This window comes from Cavia porcellus, unplaced genomic scaffold, assembly GCF_034190915.1.
Source record: "Cavia porcellus strain 051 isolate PalLab524CR breed Dunkin Hartley unplaced genomic scaffold, mCavPor4.1 scaffold_12, whole genome shotgun sequence".
In the NCBI taxonomy this organism is placed as follows: domain Eukaryota; kingdom Metazoa; phylum Chordata; class Mammalia; order Rodentia; family Caviidae; genus Cavia; species Cavia porcellus.
In genome coordinates this window covers 80,042,329-80,058,528 of record NW_026947495.1, presented here as the reverse complement: position 1 = coordinate 80,058,528, position 16,200 = coordinate 80,042,329, and the positions used below count along the sequence as shown (strand labels likewise).

The following is a 16,200-nucleotide window of genomic DNA, read 5'->3' as shown; positions in this document are numbered from 1 at the left end:
CTGAGGACCAGGCTCCCCACTTGTGACTGCTGGGAAATCAGGCTCAAGCTGCATCCTAACGATCCCTTGTGAGTGTTCTTTGCTGCCCTCAGCTGACCCTGGAGACTTAATGCTCCAAGACGTGCTCCTGTTCAGGGCTACACCGTACTCCACTGCAGAGAGGGTGTGTGTTTGGGCTCGAGGTCTTTGGTGTTTGGTGAGTTTTAGCAAAGGATTCAGTTTCCCTGGATTCAGTTCTGGTCTTCCGGTACTGCACACGTAATGACCAGGACACTGCCTAATATTTACCTGTGCTTCATTCAGGCAACAACCCACCAGTGAGCATTTCTCAAGCTTGGAGGAAATTAAAGATAGACTGTCTCCTTCGTTACCCTGATTGGACCAAAGATTTCCACAAGGCTCACGAGACCATGATGTGATATTGAATCAAAATCTCACCGAGTTCCCTGCCTTCAGTAAGGCTCATCTGTGTTGTGGGAATAAAAACAAAACAAAAACCAAACCAAACCAAACCAAACCAAAACAAACCAAACCAAAACAAAACAAAAACCTCACTAGGACACCATGTGTTTTTCATTTAATCTTCTAAATTACTCAGCCGGATGGTGCTTCCTGGGATAATACCAGATTACATAAGTACCTCTCTAGCTATTAAAAAAATCGCTGACTGCTGGGTTTCTTAGGGAGCTCTGGTGTGCTTTTTCAAAGCCAGCGAGATGGGCTTCAAAGTTGAATTTTATTACTTTAAAATCTGCACTGGGGCTGGGCTGGGGCTCCACAGAGAACACTTGACCACATAGGGGAGGCTCTGAATTTGATCACTCACGATACCACCAAGAAAAAGCAAAACCAAACCAAACCAAACCAGATGCGAAGTGCTTCTTCCTGTGATTATCTGAAAGGAGCTCATGACCGAGGGTGGCCATGGGGCACAGGCAGTGAACCCCCCAGAGCCTGGTGTTTGAAGTTCTGAGAGTACTTTGCACCCACTTTAGAATCATGGTTCTTCTTGAGGTAGGGGCACTGGTAGAAGAAAATACAGACTGGCAGAGAGAAGAAATTATAATTTTAAAGTTGTACTTTTTGTTGTTGTTTTGTGAGACAGGGCTTTGCTGTGTAATCTAGGCTGACTTGACCATGCAGTGATCCTCCTGCTTCAGCCTCTCGAATGCTGGAATTACAGGTGTGCACCACCACTCCAGCAGAAACTGTACCTTTAAGAAAACTGCGTCTTCAGGTAACAATCACATTTCCCCAAGCTGACAAAGCCTTTTCCACTCCAGGCCTGTTTTTCCCTTCTGGACTCCTCAGTCCTCCATCCTGAAGGGTCCCATTGTGTGGGGGACGTAAGCTGAATTTCTGTGTCCTCCCAGAGGGAAGCCTAGAGCCTCATCTGATGACCTCCTGACCTTCCCTGGTTCCTTCCCTCCTTGCACAGGGGCAGGCTTTCTGGAAAGTTCTCTGACTACCTGACAGGATGCACCAGAAGAGGATGCTTGACTTCAGTCTTCTCTCTGAAATTTCATTGATCAGAGAAGACTCAACTCATGGCCGAGAGAAGGGCTGACATCTGCCAATGTGCTGGGCAGACCTTTCTCACACACTACTGTCCTGTATTTTGGCCCGTGAAGAATATACTCTAGGATCTGTTCTGCCAGACAGACTTTTTCACACGAGGTGTGATCAAAATACATGGTGAATGTTCTTAGTAAGAATTCATTTTAGGACAGGACACATTGCCATGATCTCCCCTGGAACATTTCCTCCCACTGGAGCACACTCACCCCACCTCCTGCCGCAGCCCTGGAGTCCTGTTGTCTCCTGAGCCCCTTTCATCGTGATCCGAACTGCAGTGGATGCTGCTGCCCACGTCACCCAGCCGAGAGGCCGGCTCAGAGCACGGGGTGCTGCAGCCTCCTCCACCTTAGCCACCGGGCCTGGCTCCTCCCCAAAGGGACCACGGAGGGGAATGTTTTCAATCAGTTCAGGATGTCTGGCAGCGGGGACATCACAACGAAAGACTGTCGATGTCCGCTCCCGGCCGGCAGGAAGGACACACGACAAAGTCTGGCAGTGGACAACCTTTTCTTTTTATTTTCCTTCTCCGTACAGCCTGCCCTGGGATCGCTCCCAGCCGAAGCCTCCTCTGGTCCGCTCCCCGCGGCTCCTTCCGGGCTTCGCTCCGAAGCCTCTACCGGTCCGCTCTCCGTGGCTCCTTCTGGGCTTCTACTTCCGGGCTTCTACCTGGCTTCTTCTTCCGCCCAGGGGTGGCACCGGTATATATACGGGTACAGTGTCCAATCATGTTAAAGTAAGCAAGGCAAGCTGATTGGCTAACATCATCAGTTGCCAGGCAGACTATATTGTTGAGCGGGTTGTTTACGCGGTAAGCAGGAAACTAACATATTCGATGGGAGGGGTAATCTACCTCAGGCTTTGCTCTTTACCACAGGCCGCACGTCCGCCGCGCAAGGCGAGCTATCACAGACGCGGCTCCCAACATCTCCCCCTATTTTATTTTTTTTATAAATGTGCGCATCGTAGCCCTTCCTGGACTGGGTGCAGAGGCTTATGCCCTATGCGTAGGCCCACCGTAGGTCCTTGGCTTAGACCCTGGTTGGCCATGCCATGGTCTGCCAAGGCCCTGAGGCCCTCGTCCTTTTTCTAGGGCCAGGCACAAACTGGACGGAACCTGGATGCACACAAGCTTGCACTCATTTCCTCTCCGTAAAGAAATCCCCTCGGAGAGAAATTTAGACCTGGGCAGCATCTAACAGTCCAGCGGCTTACGTGCAGGATGGGGTAGGGCCTGGCTTAGGTCGAGTCGTGCTGGGGAGGCACGCTCTTACCCGTCATTGACTCACCTACCCTGCTGTGTATTGTCACCTTATGGAGGAGAATGAGGGATGCCCGCCATATCTAGACTCGGTCGTGGGCCAATTGAGCAAGCCATGCATATGCCTGAGGATCTTCTTGTCCATTTCGGGCTACCGCTATTTCTATTCATCTTATTGGTTGGTCTGTGATGGATCTCCAGTAGGGCAGGTCTGATCTTCAGTCGAGGGCTTTGTTGCCCGTGTCAGTCTCTCCGGTATCCACAGTGGTTCTCGTCCCGGTTCCTGTGGGAAAACACAAACCGCGCCTCGGTTCCAGCTGACCACTGGATCCAGGCCCATCCATTGTCCTGTCATAGATAACCGCGCTTTTGGAGGCAGGCCTTGGCTTACTCCCCCTTTTTGTTTTTTATTTTTTATTTTTTATTTTTATCTTTTTCGTTTTTTTTTTTTTTTTTTTTATTGGTACCAGGGATCGAACTGGCGATTGCCTGCTTACAAGGCAGGCGCTTATGCCGCTAAGCTAAATCCCCAGCCCCCATTTCCTCGACCGGCGTTTTTTTTTAGCCTGCTCGGCAGAGAACTCTGCGTACCAGGCTCGCCAATCCAGGTAACTGCCCGAGGGCAGACACGCCTTTGCCAGCTGAATCCAGTCCGCGGGGGTGAGGGGCCCAGAAGACAGATTCTCCAGCATGGCAATGGTGTAAGGCGCAGTCGGCCCAAAGGTTGTAACTGCATTTTTAAGTTCTCTAATCTGCTTTATCTCAAAAGGCTCCCATACATTGCGTCCCTGGCCCATAGCTACTTGTACAGGAAATATCCCGTAGGGGCCACTATCTATCCCAGGTGGTGGATGTACCTCATGAGACAAGCGTCCCCCCTGCCAAAGCCGCCTGTAAAAATACCGACCCGCCGGCGGCGGAGCATAAGACGGCGGCCGTGATTGGGCGGAAAATGGGGGCCCGTGCATCACTTCCTGTTCTGGCGAAAGGGGAGAGAGCTCCCAGGCGGCCGCCTCGTGGCGAGGAATCGCCTCCGGAAACGGCCCCCAAGGTGGGGCGGAAGGCTTCGCCTCCCTCTCGCGCCGGGGAGCGCTCAGGAGCTCTCTACTCCTCCGCAGACCAGGTTGAGCAGAGCGCAATTCGCGGGGCAACGCTGGAAAAGAACCCTGCGACTCCTTATTGAGCGACTTGGGCTCCTGACAGCTGGTCTCTTTGGCCTCCTTGCCATTCAACTTTCCCTCGTCCTCGGAGTCAGACGACTCCGAGGCTAGAGCCCCGTCCTCCTCCTTAGCATCCTTGTTCCCCTTGACGGACCCCTCTCGGGAGCTCCCTGACTGGGCCTGCTCAGATACCCTGCGTACTTTTGTAAGCTCTTGAGAGCTTTCTCCACAACCACCCTCGCTCTTAGTGTTGCTACCTAACATGTTTCCCATCTTTTAATATGTTACTCACCGCGTGAGGCCCAAGGAATCCGCCACTTACGCGTGAGCCTGAGGGGAGTCTAAAAGCCCTGTAGGTGCGCGCCACCCAGAGCCCAGGCTTATCCCCAACTCACCTGTCTCGAAGCTCTGTACTGGAGCGTTGTCCACTTCCACGTCTCGGGGGTGATCAGTCCCCGGGCGGGCCTCCAAATGTCGATGTCCGCTCCCGGCCGGCAGGAAGGACACACGACAAAGTCTGGCAGTGGACAACCTTTTCTTTTTATTTTTCTTCTCCGTACAGCCTGCCCTGGGATCGCTCCCAGCCGAAGCCTCCTCTGGTCCGCTCCCCGCGGCTCCTTCCGGGCTTCGCTCCGAAGCCTCTACCGGTCCGCTCTCCGCGGCTCCTTCTGGGCTTTTACTTCTGGGCTTCTACCTGGCTTCTTCTTCCGCCCAGGGGTGGCACCGGTATATATACGGGTACAGTGTCCAATCATGTTAAAGTGAGCAAGGCAAGCTGATTGGCTAACATCATCAGTTGCCAGGCAGACTATATTGTTGAGCGGGTTGTTTACGCGGTAAGCAGGAAACTAACATATTCGATGGGAGGGGTAATCTACCTCAGGCTTTGCTCTTTACCACAGGCCGCACGTCCGCCGCGCAAGGCGAGCTATCACAGACGCGGCTCCCAACAAAAGACCTTCAGGAAGAGGACCCCAGAACTGCTCCTGAGAGTGGGAAGAATGAAGGGAGAAGTGTTTGAAGGGAGGGGAGCCCTGTGGGGCGAACTCAGGGCCACGTGTTCTTACTGGAAAAAGACTTAGACATTTAGTTTGGGGATTTAGCTTAGCGGTATAAGCACCTGCCTGGAAAACACGAGGTCTTGAGTTTGATCCCTCGTTCCAAAAAGAAAAAAAAAAAATTAAACATTTGCTGCATGTTTTGACCACACCTGCGAAGTCCCCTGAGCCCACGGGGTTCTCTGCAGTCACCCGATATTCCTGCAACTTTTCCCGTGGGCAACATCTTGTGCAGAAATGGAATCTGCTCGTTTCTGAGTCTCAGCAAGGGGGTGCTGTGTTCCGTCCTCTTTTCTCTCGCAGCTACACCCTCTGCGGCCTGCTGGCACAGGGAGAGAGTGGAGCGTGATTCCCACTCTGCAGCCGGGGTAGGAAGTCTCCACCTGGAGGCTCTCAAACTGCCCTTTTCCCTCTAGATCTTTCTGTTAGCAAACAGTGGCTCTCCACTGCTGAATTTTACTAATTAAAAAGTCAATCTCATGCAGACTGGTGGAAGTAGCCTGGCGTTAGAAGAGAATCCTGGCCGGAAGTCTAAAGGCTCCTTCCTGACCCTGAGAGAAGACACAAAGGTGGTGCCTGCCTCATAGGGCCCCTCCCCACTTTCCTAGAGGAATGCTTGGTCCGTGCAGGAAAGCCGTTGGGTCTGACCCTTTGCTTGGCAGGGAATCGGCTGGACCAGGCTTCTGCAGACCACGTGACTGTGAAGCCATCTGGTGCTCACCCTCTGGTGCCATCCTGTGTCATGGGGACCAGGGTGACAGGATTGGGCCATGCATAAACCCACTCAGGCATTGTACCTGGCTGTTCTGGACACAGTGCACATGTGTTTGTCTTAGTGTTACTTGTGTGCAGAGCTCCTGGGAAATGGAACCCATGGGTCTGGGTGCTTGCAGTGCTTTGAGATGCGGGAGGCAGAGCAGTAGTATACAGCTGTCTTGGGACAGACCCAGGCTAGGTTATACAAATGTACTGGTGTCAGGATGCAGTTTGTTTTAGTCTGCAGGGCACCCATGCAGTGAGACGGCATGCAGGGCATGGTTTCACGGGCAGATGACCTCAGCTCGCTAAGCCTTCACTAAATGACAAGAATGACTCCCACATCCTTGTAAGGATTAGAGTTGATGCGCAAAAGAATTTATTATCAATTCTGACACAGAGTAGGTAGTCAATAAATTATATATTTTTAACAATGAGATGATTTGGGAGGACTCACTCATGTCCAGCTTTCAAAACTTTCTGTCAGTTGGGGGCCATAAGGAGTAAAATAATGTGGCACCCTGATTTTATTCACTGTGAAAAGACCTATTTTGTTAGTTCTTAGTGTAACTACCAGCCATATTTACTGCTTTCATATTAAAGTTTAGATGATATGTGATAGTCTTGGTTCTCATTATTAGCTACTTTATTTAGAAGAAGCCAAAGCATTAAATTATGAAGTGAAATCCCTAAAAGGCAGGATCTTTGCTGGTTTTCTTTCTTGATATTACATCATACCAGCAGTAGTAAGCCAAATAGCAGGTAGACGTCTGGACATATTTCTGAGTCTCTTGAGGTGCTGTGCATAAAGAAAGAACATGCTAAAGACAGAGATAGGCTAGAATTTTAGGGCTGAGGATTTAGCTCAGTGACACAAATGTCTGCCTGGAAAGTACAAAGTTGTGAGTTTGATCCCCAGTACAAAAAAAATAAATAAATAAATTAGAATTTTAGTGTCATGAACTTTAAAGAAATCTGAACCATTTGATAAAAATAAAGCTTGGAGCCTCCCAGTGGGCTGGTCTCGCTGGCTGGGAGACTCGGCATTTCTCTGTGACAGCTGTCCACCGTCCTGGTCACCTGGCTTTGGAGGTCGGGACTTCTCCTTCCACAGCCGTGATTAAGCCACATCCACAGCATCACAGGCATGAAGGTCCACACTGCCTGTCTCTTTGTCACGTACCATGTTGAGCCTTTGGAGGAAAGGAAAATGGGTTATTCAAGATTAACACCGAAGGATAGAAGGGGCCGTGGCCTCAGATCTTTGGCTCTCTCTGTTTGGGTGTGCAAGGGCTTTTATTTCTAGCGGGGAGGAACCCAAGAAGACAGCAGGTAAGGAGATTGATTCCCACATGCCTCACCCCCAGCTGCTAGGCCTCTTCTCTCCTTGTGGAGACTCTGACCTCACAGACACCCACATTCCTGACAAAGACATTTATTCTTTGTCCTCTGAGCTGAGGAGGGGAGGGCTGGTAATTCTTGCTCTCAGCCTGAGGAAACTGGAGAAGCAGCTGTCTTTAAAGAAAAGCATTCTAGTTTTTCAAGCTCTGCGGTATCTTTTCTTGTAGGTTGCAGCGGCTAAGTTGACATTAACATAAAATCCCCCAAGTATCACTGTCCTTAAGCTTAGCATACAACCTATAGGAAAGCAGCAGAGGGCCGCAGGTCTTGCTGATGAGGATTACAAATTTTGTGGGCTGAGCTGGGTATGGTGGTGCAGAATCTCAAAAGTCTGAAAGGCTGAGCCAGTTGGGTCATGAGTTCAACTCCACTCTGGGCAACTCAGCAACTTACTGAGAGCGTATCCCCAAACTCACAAATTTTAAAAACGAAACACGTTTTGGAGATGGAGCTCAGCGCGGAGGCCTTGGGTTTAGTGTCCCTCCCTCTCTGGGAACAATGACTAATTGATATGGACTCAAATGTTCAGCATCTCTCTGAACCTTAAGGAGGATTCTGGAGGATTACCTTCCTTTTGGAAGCCTCAGGTGTCTGAACCCTCTTGACAAAGGAGACATTCTGAGATGTCTCACGTTTCACTACACAGGCCCTCGGGATAAAAATGTGCCTGTGTGTTAGTGACAAGCTGGTCTCAACAGAACAAAAGATTGGTTTACTTTGTCTTTTTCCCTAAGATTTTATTCTTTATTTTTATTTATTTATTTTTTAAGTCAGATAGGTAATGTGCCGACGTCCTAACAAGGTTCAAAGGAGGCACATGTCATGCATGGAGCATGAACACCCAATCATCACGCTTATGAATCTGAGGATCAAGTTTATTCTTTATTTCAACGTTCATTTTTATTATTATTTCAAAGTGTGCTGCATGGTATATTCTTGAATACACGTATAAACTTTAAACCTGTCCAGGCGACCACTGGGACCAGGAGCCTCGCGGGCCTGAACTTCTGGATCTGAACTTCCGGGCCTGAACTTCCGGGTATGATCTTCCGGGTCTGAACTTCCGGGCCTGAACTTCCGGGTATGATCTTCCGGGTCTGAACTTCCGGGTCTGAACTTCCGGGTATGATCTTCCGGTCTGAACTTACGGCCCGAACTTCCGGAACTGTTGGCCCCCCACCGGCGAGCAGCAATCCCTTCTAGGCGAGTAGCTCCGGGCCCAGGCTCTTTCCCTTGAGGTAATTCTGCCCTTCTTATTCACAGGTAATGCAGACTTGAGGCGGAATAGAGGAAACCGAGGTAGGTGGAAAGGAGACGCTCAGGTGTTCCTCGCATGTGTGATCTTGACATTCTGGGTCAGGGCCCTGCTCAGCTCCGCGCCTAGGACCGCGGTCATTCAGCAAAGCCTGGTTAGACAAGGTTCACTGGCCCTAAATGGCTCCATCTCACCTACTCCTGACCGAGGACGCCAAAGTAAGCGAGGTGACAGCAGCCTTCGGGGGCTGCAGGGACTCCCTGCTTTCACCGTCGCTAGGATCAGGAGCCAGGCTGAGCTCCCCGAGCCCACCACCCCGGTGCGGGGAGCAGAGCCCCGCCGAGCTCCCCGGGATGAGTCCCCTGCCCACAGCAGATGTGAGCCAGAGCCATCTCCTCACGGGACCCACTGTCCCCAAGGCTGAGGACCCCTTCAGGAACAGCCGCCACTGACCACAGCTGCTGCCCAGGCCTGGGGGAGCCAGGGCAAGGCCGTGCACCCCCCTGCTGGGTTCTTTTCTGTCCCCCTTGCCCTCTGTCTGCCTCCAGCCCCACCCACACCTCTCATGGCCCGGCCTGGAGGATTTCTTCCACAGTGAGTCCCCAGCCGCCTCTGTGGGCTGGGTTGGTGTCTCTCCTCTCTGTGGAGGCTTCCTTGGACCACGTGTGGTGACAGGTTCAATGTCCACAGGCGCCCCCCCCCCCCGGTTATAAACGTGCTCTTGGCTCTGGCTCTGTAGGTGTTTTCCAGTGCTTTTAGCCCTGTTGGCGGCAAGTGTAATATCTGGGCCCGAGCTTTGATCCTGACTTTCTCTGGTAGCCTCGGCTGCAGCTTAGCAGACACAGGCCCTGCAGGGGCACTTGGGCCCAGGAGTTTTACCCTCTCCTGGTTCCTGTCATACCGGAGAAACAGCATCAGTTAGCCTCCCACGTGGACAGGGCCGGCCCAGCCACTCTTTCCCAGAGGGGGCGCTATAGCAGTGGATAGGTGTGAGGATGGACCAGTGCACCAGACAGGGTGACCTATGGCCTTTGGGGAGAAGGGTGGCTGTGTCACAGGGCTCCTAGGAAGTGGAAACTGATTTTCCTCCAGGGGCAGCGAAAGCTGAGGACTTAATTATAGGGGCGCTGGAGAGTCAAAGAAGATTTTTCTACCCTGGCAGGTCTACTTTACAAAGTCCAGAATTCCACCTGGGAAGCTGTGGGATTATGGGTGGAGACATCTGGGCCCAAACAGGAAAATTTTAAGTTCTCATATTTCCCTGAATTTTATACTTTCCCCTCCTCTTTGAAGTCTTGCTTTAAGCAATGCAAAGTGGTATCATTGTTCATAGAGAGTGTAGATGCTGCCCGAGCCCTGAACCCACCTCATAATCTACCCCTAGCTCCCGGCTGCCAGCCCTGGTTCTCAGCAGGGGTCGTGTTGTGCTGTAAAATGGGGAGCACTAGGCCTGCAGAGCCAGCAAAGGAAGGGAGTTGCAGGATCACAGCAGCGCCACTGAATCGGAGGAGGATAGCCAGGGCTAGAGTCTAAGAGTGTGGGCTCAGGAGGGCAAGACAGTGAAACAGGAACCAGAGAGACTTCACAGCTGTGAGATTACACTTCCTGAGGTAGGATTTGAAGCTCCAACAAGAAGGAGAGATGGAGAATTAGTCTTTTCTGCAAGATCTTGGACACTTGGAGAATGGAAGGTTCACGCTACTGGACAAAAAATACCAGAATTTCCACAATTCCATAGCATGAGAGAAGGCATGAAAAGATCAGAGGATTTGGAAGGGGTCGAGGATGAAAGGTGTACCATCTTGGGGGTGTGCTGTCTGGGTTGCATGGATTGGAGGAATGTTGCTGCTAGGTGCCAAGAGGATTTTGGATTCTGGTTAAGATACAGAAAGCTGGGTTAGAGATTTAGCTCAGCCGCATAAGTGCCTGCCTGGCAAGTGCAAGGTTATGAGTTCAATCCTCAGTCCAAAAAAGAAAAAAAAAAAAAGATACAGAAAGCCGAAGAGGACACACTTCTAACCTTATACAACCACAGTAATAATAGCCACATTCTGGGAAATCTGCAGATTCTTAACTTCTGCTGAGCCCAGGAAGAGCTGAGTTTTCACAGCAGGAAACTAAACCCAAATCAGGAAAGACAGACATTTTCAGGGTCACATGAGCATGAAAGATCTCTTACCTGGGATAGGGAATACCATGTGCCATCTAGCAAGCACTGGGGATCAGCAGCCTTGTGGTGCTGGTGGAGGGGACAGCATTGGGAGATTTTGGGCTGTCCCAGAGGCCCAGCACATTGAGGAAATCCTAAAGCCATCAATGGAGGAGAAACTGAGATAAAGTGATCTTTCCTTAAAAAGCCTCCCACTCCAAACCCAGGCAGTGCTAGGGGAATTCTAGGCCTGGGGTAACAATGGCAGCAAGGACCTAAAACCCAGCTCAAATTCTAGTCAGATTGGTTCAGTTTTGCTACTAAATCCTAGAAGGAAGAAACTTCTTCCAGTTCCTGTTTCAAAATCACTTACTTTCATTTTTCAACAAAAATCACAAGAAATAGAAATCAGAAAGAAATTCAATCCACTCACGTGGCGTGGTGGCTGATGCCTGTAATCCCAGCACTTAGGAGTCTGAGCTAGGCGGATTGCCGTGAGTTTGAGCTCAGCCTGGGTTGCATAGTGAGTTCGAGTCCATCTTGAACTGCATCGCAGGAAAAAATCCATATACTTTTAAAAGACAAAGCAGTCAACACAGACTGAGCTATGTTGATACTATTCAGGAAATGCAGAATAATTGTGACTGCAATGTTAAGGGCTCACATGGAAAATGTAGACATTGTGTATGATCAGACGGTAATTCCAGAGAGGTGGAAATTATAAGAAAAGTCAAATGCAAAGACAGGCATGAAAATTTCAGTAACAAAGATGATGATGGTTAGTGGGTTCATCACAGAGAACAAAATGTCCAAGAGTCATGGAAATGCCAGATATACGTGCAGGGGGAACATCTACACTGTCAGAGGCTGAGGAGGTGTGGAAGAAATGAAGTATTTGAAGCAGTAGAGGCTGATACTTTTTCAAAGTTAATGACAGACACTCTGTAAGTAGACATCCAAATTATAAAACAGCACGCATGATAAAAACCACATACCCACACCCACCCACCCCTCTAGACATAGCATATGTAAGCTGCTGGAAACAGTTTCACTAAGAGAAGGTCCTGAAGGTAGCTAGAAGAAAGGGATGTGTTACACAGAGAAGGACAAATGTGGCACATCATAGTTCTTTTCTGGACACTGTAGGAACCACAATGCAATGGAGTGACATCTTCAGTGTCTTAGAGGGAAAAACCAATTTCCACAGTGAGGTAGAGCAAGGGCCAAAGTGGTACCAGCATCATTTAGAGTTTCCCGTGGCTCTCCCTCAGCCAGTCCGGTCCAAAGTGCTCTTGTAGACCTGCGATCACTAAGAGCAGAGAGCATGAAGGGTCCCTAAGTCAGGGGGGTGCTTAACTCTCAGAAGTGAGGCAGAGGCAGGGATGGTTGTAACACAGGTCAGAGAGGAAGCCGGGCACCTTGGGTTCACAAAAGTCTGCAGGGGCAGAGCCTGGCAAGAGAGATGGGGACTCAACACAGGCATCTCGCAGGACCCGTGTTGGGCATGGCTGGGATGGTTGGGAAGCTGGGAGTGGCTGCTGAAATGAAATATCACGTCTTCCTCTTTAGTCCACAGATCTGAGTTCTCGACCCAGAGCCCACTGAGTGGAGAGGGGTCCACTTCCCAAGACGAAGGACTCTGGACCCCACCCCAGCAGCGCTTACAGAGGCTGTGTTTTTGGTTTTATCCAGAGGGATGTTGGGCCACTTGCTTGGAGCTTAAATTTTGTAAAGGTACTGATGGGTATTTTGGGGTTAGGATTATAATCCATCTATTTTGTTAATTGTTGGACACAGGGTTCAAGTTCACACGAATTCCTGGGGACTTACAGTATCATCCTGGCCACTCTGTTATTGTAGGAGTGTATTTGTGTGTGTGTGTGTGTGTGTGCGTGCCCATGTGGTTACATGGCACAGGGGACTAAGGTTTGCCCTACTGTGAGGATTGCATCCTCCTGGAAGCAGAGGAGCTGTGCATCTCCAGCAGGCGATGCCTGCCTGGCCAAGCCTGACAGCTGCCCTTGTTGGGTCCCAGGGCCAATGCTTAGCAGGAGGCTCCCTCTGGCTCCTGGGCCCACTGGCTCCTTTGAGGGTGTCCCTCTGGGGAAGCTTGTAACAACAGCACTTCCTCCAACAACATCCCATGTGTTCTGTCCTCCCAAGCAGCTGGTTGCGAGGTCTCCCGGATGCTGAGTGGCTTGACATCTCTGTCACGCCACCCGGAAAGGCCCTTGCTGTCTCCTCCTGGCTCCGGAAATAGGAGTGCTCTAAATGTGCAGGCCAGGCCTTTTGGATGGCTGTATCACTCTTCCATTCCCTCAGATCTGTTTGTTTCGTAGGCTCCCTAGGAAGGTCTAATGATAGAGGTGTGCAATCCAACATGCAGTGTTGGCCCCACATGCACTGAAATTTGAATTGTTTAGAATAAAATAAAGGGAAGATGTCAGCAAGAGCACCGCTGTCTAGTCTGTGGCTCTGTGACTACATGAGTCTAGTGGCCACCCCATGCGAAGGTACATGTGGAGAGGATGTCCATCATTCGGGAAGCTCTGCTGCACCTCTTGTCACAGAGCTTGGGCTGCTCTCGTTTCTAGGTGACTTAATCCTTCACTCTGTGTCACTCCCCATCACATGAAGGCAAAGTATAAACAGAACTTCTGTAGGTACCCGAGTATCCCCCAGATCTCCCAAGGACAGGTTCAGTGGTTGTACTAATTTACAGGCTAAGACAACATCATAGCCTTACGTTCTTCGCATGATGACTGTCTATTAAAAAGTAAGAGTTAGCATTTATTGTTCCGATTCTGCCTGCCATGTCCTGGACACGCACTGCTTCTCACTTAACCCTCGAAGTGGAACTGTGAATTGGGTGTGGTCTCCGCTTCGCAGATAATACACCAGAGCCACCGGAAACAGGAGTGGCATGGCCCAGCTCATACACCAAGTGGGTGCGAGGGGGTTCTTGGGAGTTCCGAGTTTCAAGCACCCTGTGCTGCGACAGCTTAGACGTAGAAAAAGAGCTGGTGACAAGTGTAAGCCCGTTTATGTGTCCTGAACGTCTGTTGAAGGAAGTCTTTATTTCTCTGGGAAGTCTCCTGCCTTGATGCATCGCTTCCTCTCCCTGCCTTGAAAACTACTCCAGAAGGCAGTAGTCATACAGATTTTAATCTGCATAGGATGAAACAGGCATGCATAGCGTTACAGAACTCTACCAGTGCTTCGCCCTGCTACTGTTTGTTTCTTCTTCTTTTGATTTAACATATAGGTTTGGACTGAGCATTTCCAGTGACAAGCCGTGTGAAGGGCTGGGTCTCTGCAGATCTAAATGTGGACTGACCACAGTGGAGATGACTGATAGCCGTGAGAATGAGGCTGCTCCCCACTCTCAGAAGGACGCCCCAGCCTACGTAGGACCCTGGCCGCCTGCTTCTTACTGGTCTTAGGATGCTGGCGAATGCTTTCAGGAGAATATAGAACTTCCTTCTTCTGCCCCTCATTAAGAAGTGCCTCCGTGATAAATTGGTTGCTTATCATCAGCTTGGCAGCCTGAACTTCAAACGACCTTTCTGTCCTTCTATTGCAGCTGTTGTGTTCGATTTTATACGGAAAATATGAAGGGAAGGGAATTTAAAGCCCACGTTTTTATTGAGGCACACACAGCTTCAGCAGCTGCTCTTACAAGGGTCTCATCAAATACCAGGCTGGAGAAAGCCCGGGGGGTCTATTTTCCAATTCAGCCTTGGAGGAGATTCCAGTGGAGACTGTCTGTGGCGGTGCAGGCTGCCTGAGATTTAGAGGACCCATTTCCCTTATCTAATGAATTCAGGCCCGAGAACCGTGCAAAAGCTTTCAACTGACAAGACACCAAGAGAGCTGATGTGAGACTGAAGGACAGCTGGCACGGACCCAGCCCCTCTCCAGCATAGCTCTGGAAGCCGAAAACCCGCACAGCTGCGAGGCTGTCAGAACGAAGATGCCAGCAGGAAGATCGTCAAAATGTTGCCATTAGATGGAGAACTGCGCGGAGAGCCTCTGCTGCACAGAGGAGCCTTCGTTTGAAATGAAGAACGCAGTGACACTGTTACATCCATTGCCACTCCACTAAATAAAGTAAGTGAGACTGTTTCCATCCCTGTCAGTGTAGGCTTGAAAAATCCAGTTAATTTGGAAGCGTATTTAAAAATGTTTTAAATGATCAAATTTTATTCCTGGAAATTAAACCATTTTGACATGGGTTCCTTTCTCAGGCTGTCCCTCTCCAATTCCTGGGTCTTTAGAAAGCAGGAAGATGGTGTAGTGTTTTGTTTTACGGGGTGGGGTTGCTCCTGCCAAGGCACATTGAAAGAATTAGCAGGTAGAGACACAAAAGTCATCGGCCGTGGGATTCTCCAGCAGGAACTATATCATCAGTTATAATTTCATACCATCTCTTAAAAAGGGAACAAAACCCAAACTAAATGGAATTTATGGAATAACTGAAGTTTAACTGTTGGGAAGGTACCTGAGCATTAAAGATCTGGTGTGCTGAACGGTAATTACAGGGCTCACTGTATTTATTAGACCTTAAGAGTTTGGCTGCATTTTCAAAGGCTTCCTTTCAGGGCTGTTTGTGTTGCTCACCACAAATCCCAAAACCGTACAGATGGGGGGCTGGGCGGATTGTTCAACGGTGGAGCTTGTGCTTAGCATGTGTTAAGCATGAGCTGAATCCCAGCATCCAAACAGCAGCAACGATAGCAACCACTGCTCAAACCAAACCACAAAACAAAACAAAGCAGAGCACACCTGGGTTTATTTATTGTGTTGGGGATCGAACTCATGACCTCATGCTTACCAGGCAAGTGCTTGAGCCACTGAGCTAAATCCCCGGCCCTCCCTGGATTTATTTTGAATGACATGAATTTGCCAGCTAATTTTCTTCCTTTTAGAATTTATTTTACTTTTCAGAATGTTACGACTTTCTTGGGGGCACCCCATAAAGTGCTTAGCAGAGTAACACTAGACCAAAATGTGGTTGCAGACTGACCACGGGGCCTGCCCACAGGACACCTGCTCTGGAGGACCCTGCTCCTCTCTCCTGGTCTGTGCTCCCCCTCACTGGTGCTGGTCCCCAGTGAGGGATGCTCCTGCGAATGGGGATCCCTCTCTGGGATCCTCCACATCAGGGCCAGGCTGAGGCCACTCACACCATTGAGGACTCGAGTCCTTTCCCTTCTTAAGAATTCACACGTCGATTAGCCCGAGTTTGCAGTGCCCAGCAGTCACAGTGCCGTGGGCAGCTGGCACACACACAGGACACATCTTCATTTCACCTCCCCGCCCTCCAGCGCTTGGTCCGGTTTCCTTCTGCCAAAGCTTCTGTCTCCCGGTGTCCTATGATCTGTCTTGTAGTTTGCTCTCTCACTGTTCTGTACCTCGGGTTTCTCACGTAAGAGAAAGCGTGCGATATTTAAGCTTGTGTGTATGATTCATTGCATGGCACATGGTGGCCTCACGGTGCATCTGCCGAGGACTCACATCTCTCCTTCGATCCCAGAGTGGTGCTCCACGGTGTGTGAGCAGCACATTTTCTCTCCCCGTTCACC

At 50.1% G+C, this 16,200-nt stretch overlaps 1 long non-coding RNA gene and 1 other non-coding gene across 2 annotated transcripts in view; one reads left to right on the top strand and one right to left on the bottom strand.

The window, feature by feature from the left end:
* Window positions 1-7,979: 7,979 nt before the first annotated feature.
* LOC111755089 (small nucleolar RNA U13) lies at window positions 7,980-8,081 on the bottom strand. The gene has a single exon (XR_002789682.1). It is a non-coding gene; the product is annotated as a small nucleolar RNA U13 (small nucleolar RNA).
* Window positions 8,082-8,367: 286 nt separating this feature from the next.
* The window catches only part of LOC134478341 (uncharacterized), a 98,403-nt gene continuing 90,570 nt past the window's right edge, over window positions 8,368-16,200 (top strand). The window contains exons 1-3 of the long non-coding RNA XR_010050938.1: window positions 8,368-8,510; window positions 12,185-12,349; window positions 13,881-14,725. This is a non-coding gene — a long non-coding RNA (uncharacterized LOC134478341). The remainder of the gene's footprint in view (window positions 8,511-12,184; window positions 12,350-13,880; window positions 14,726-16,200) is intronic.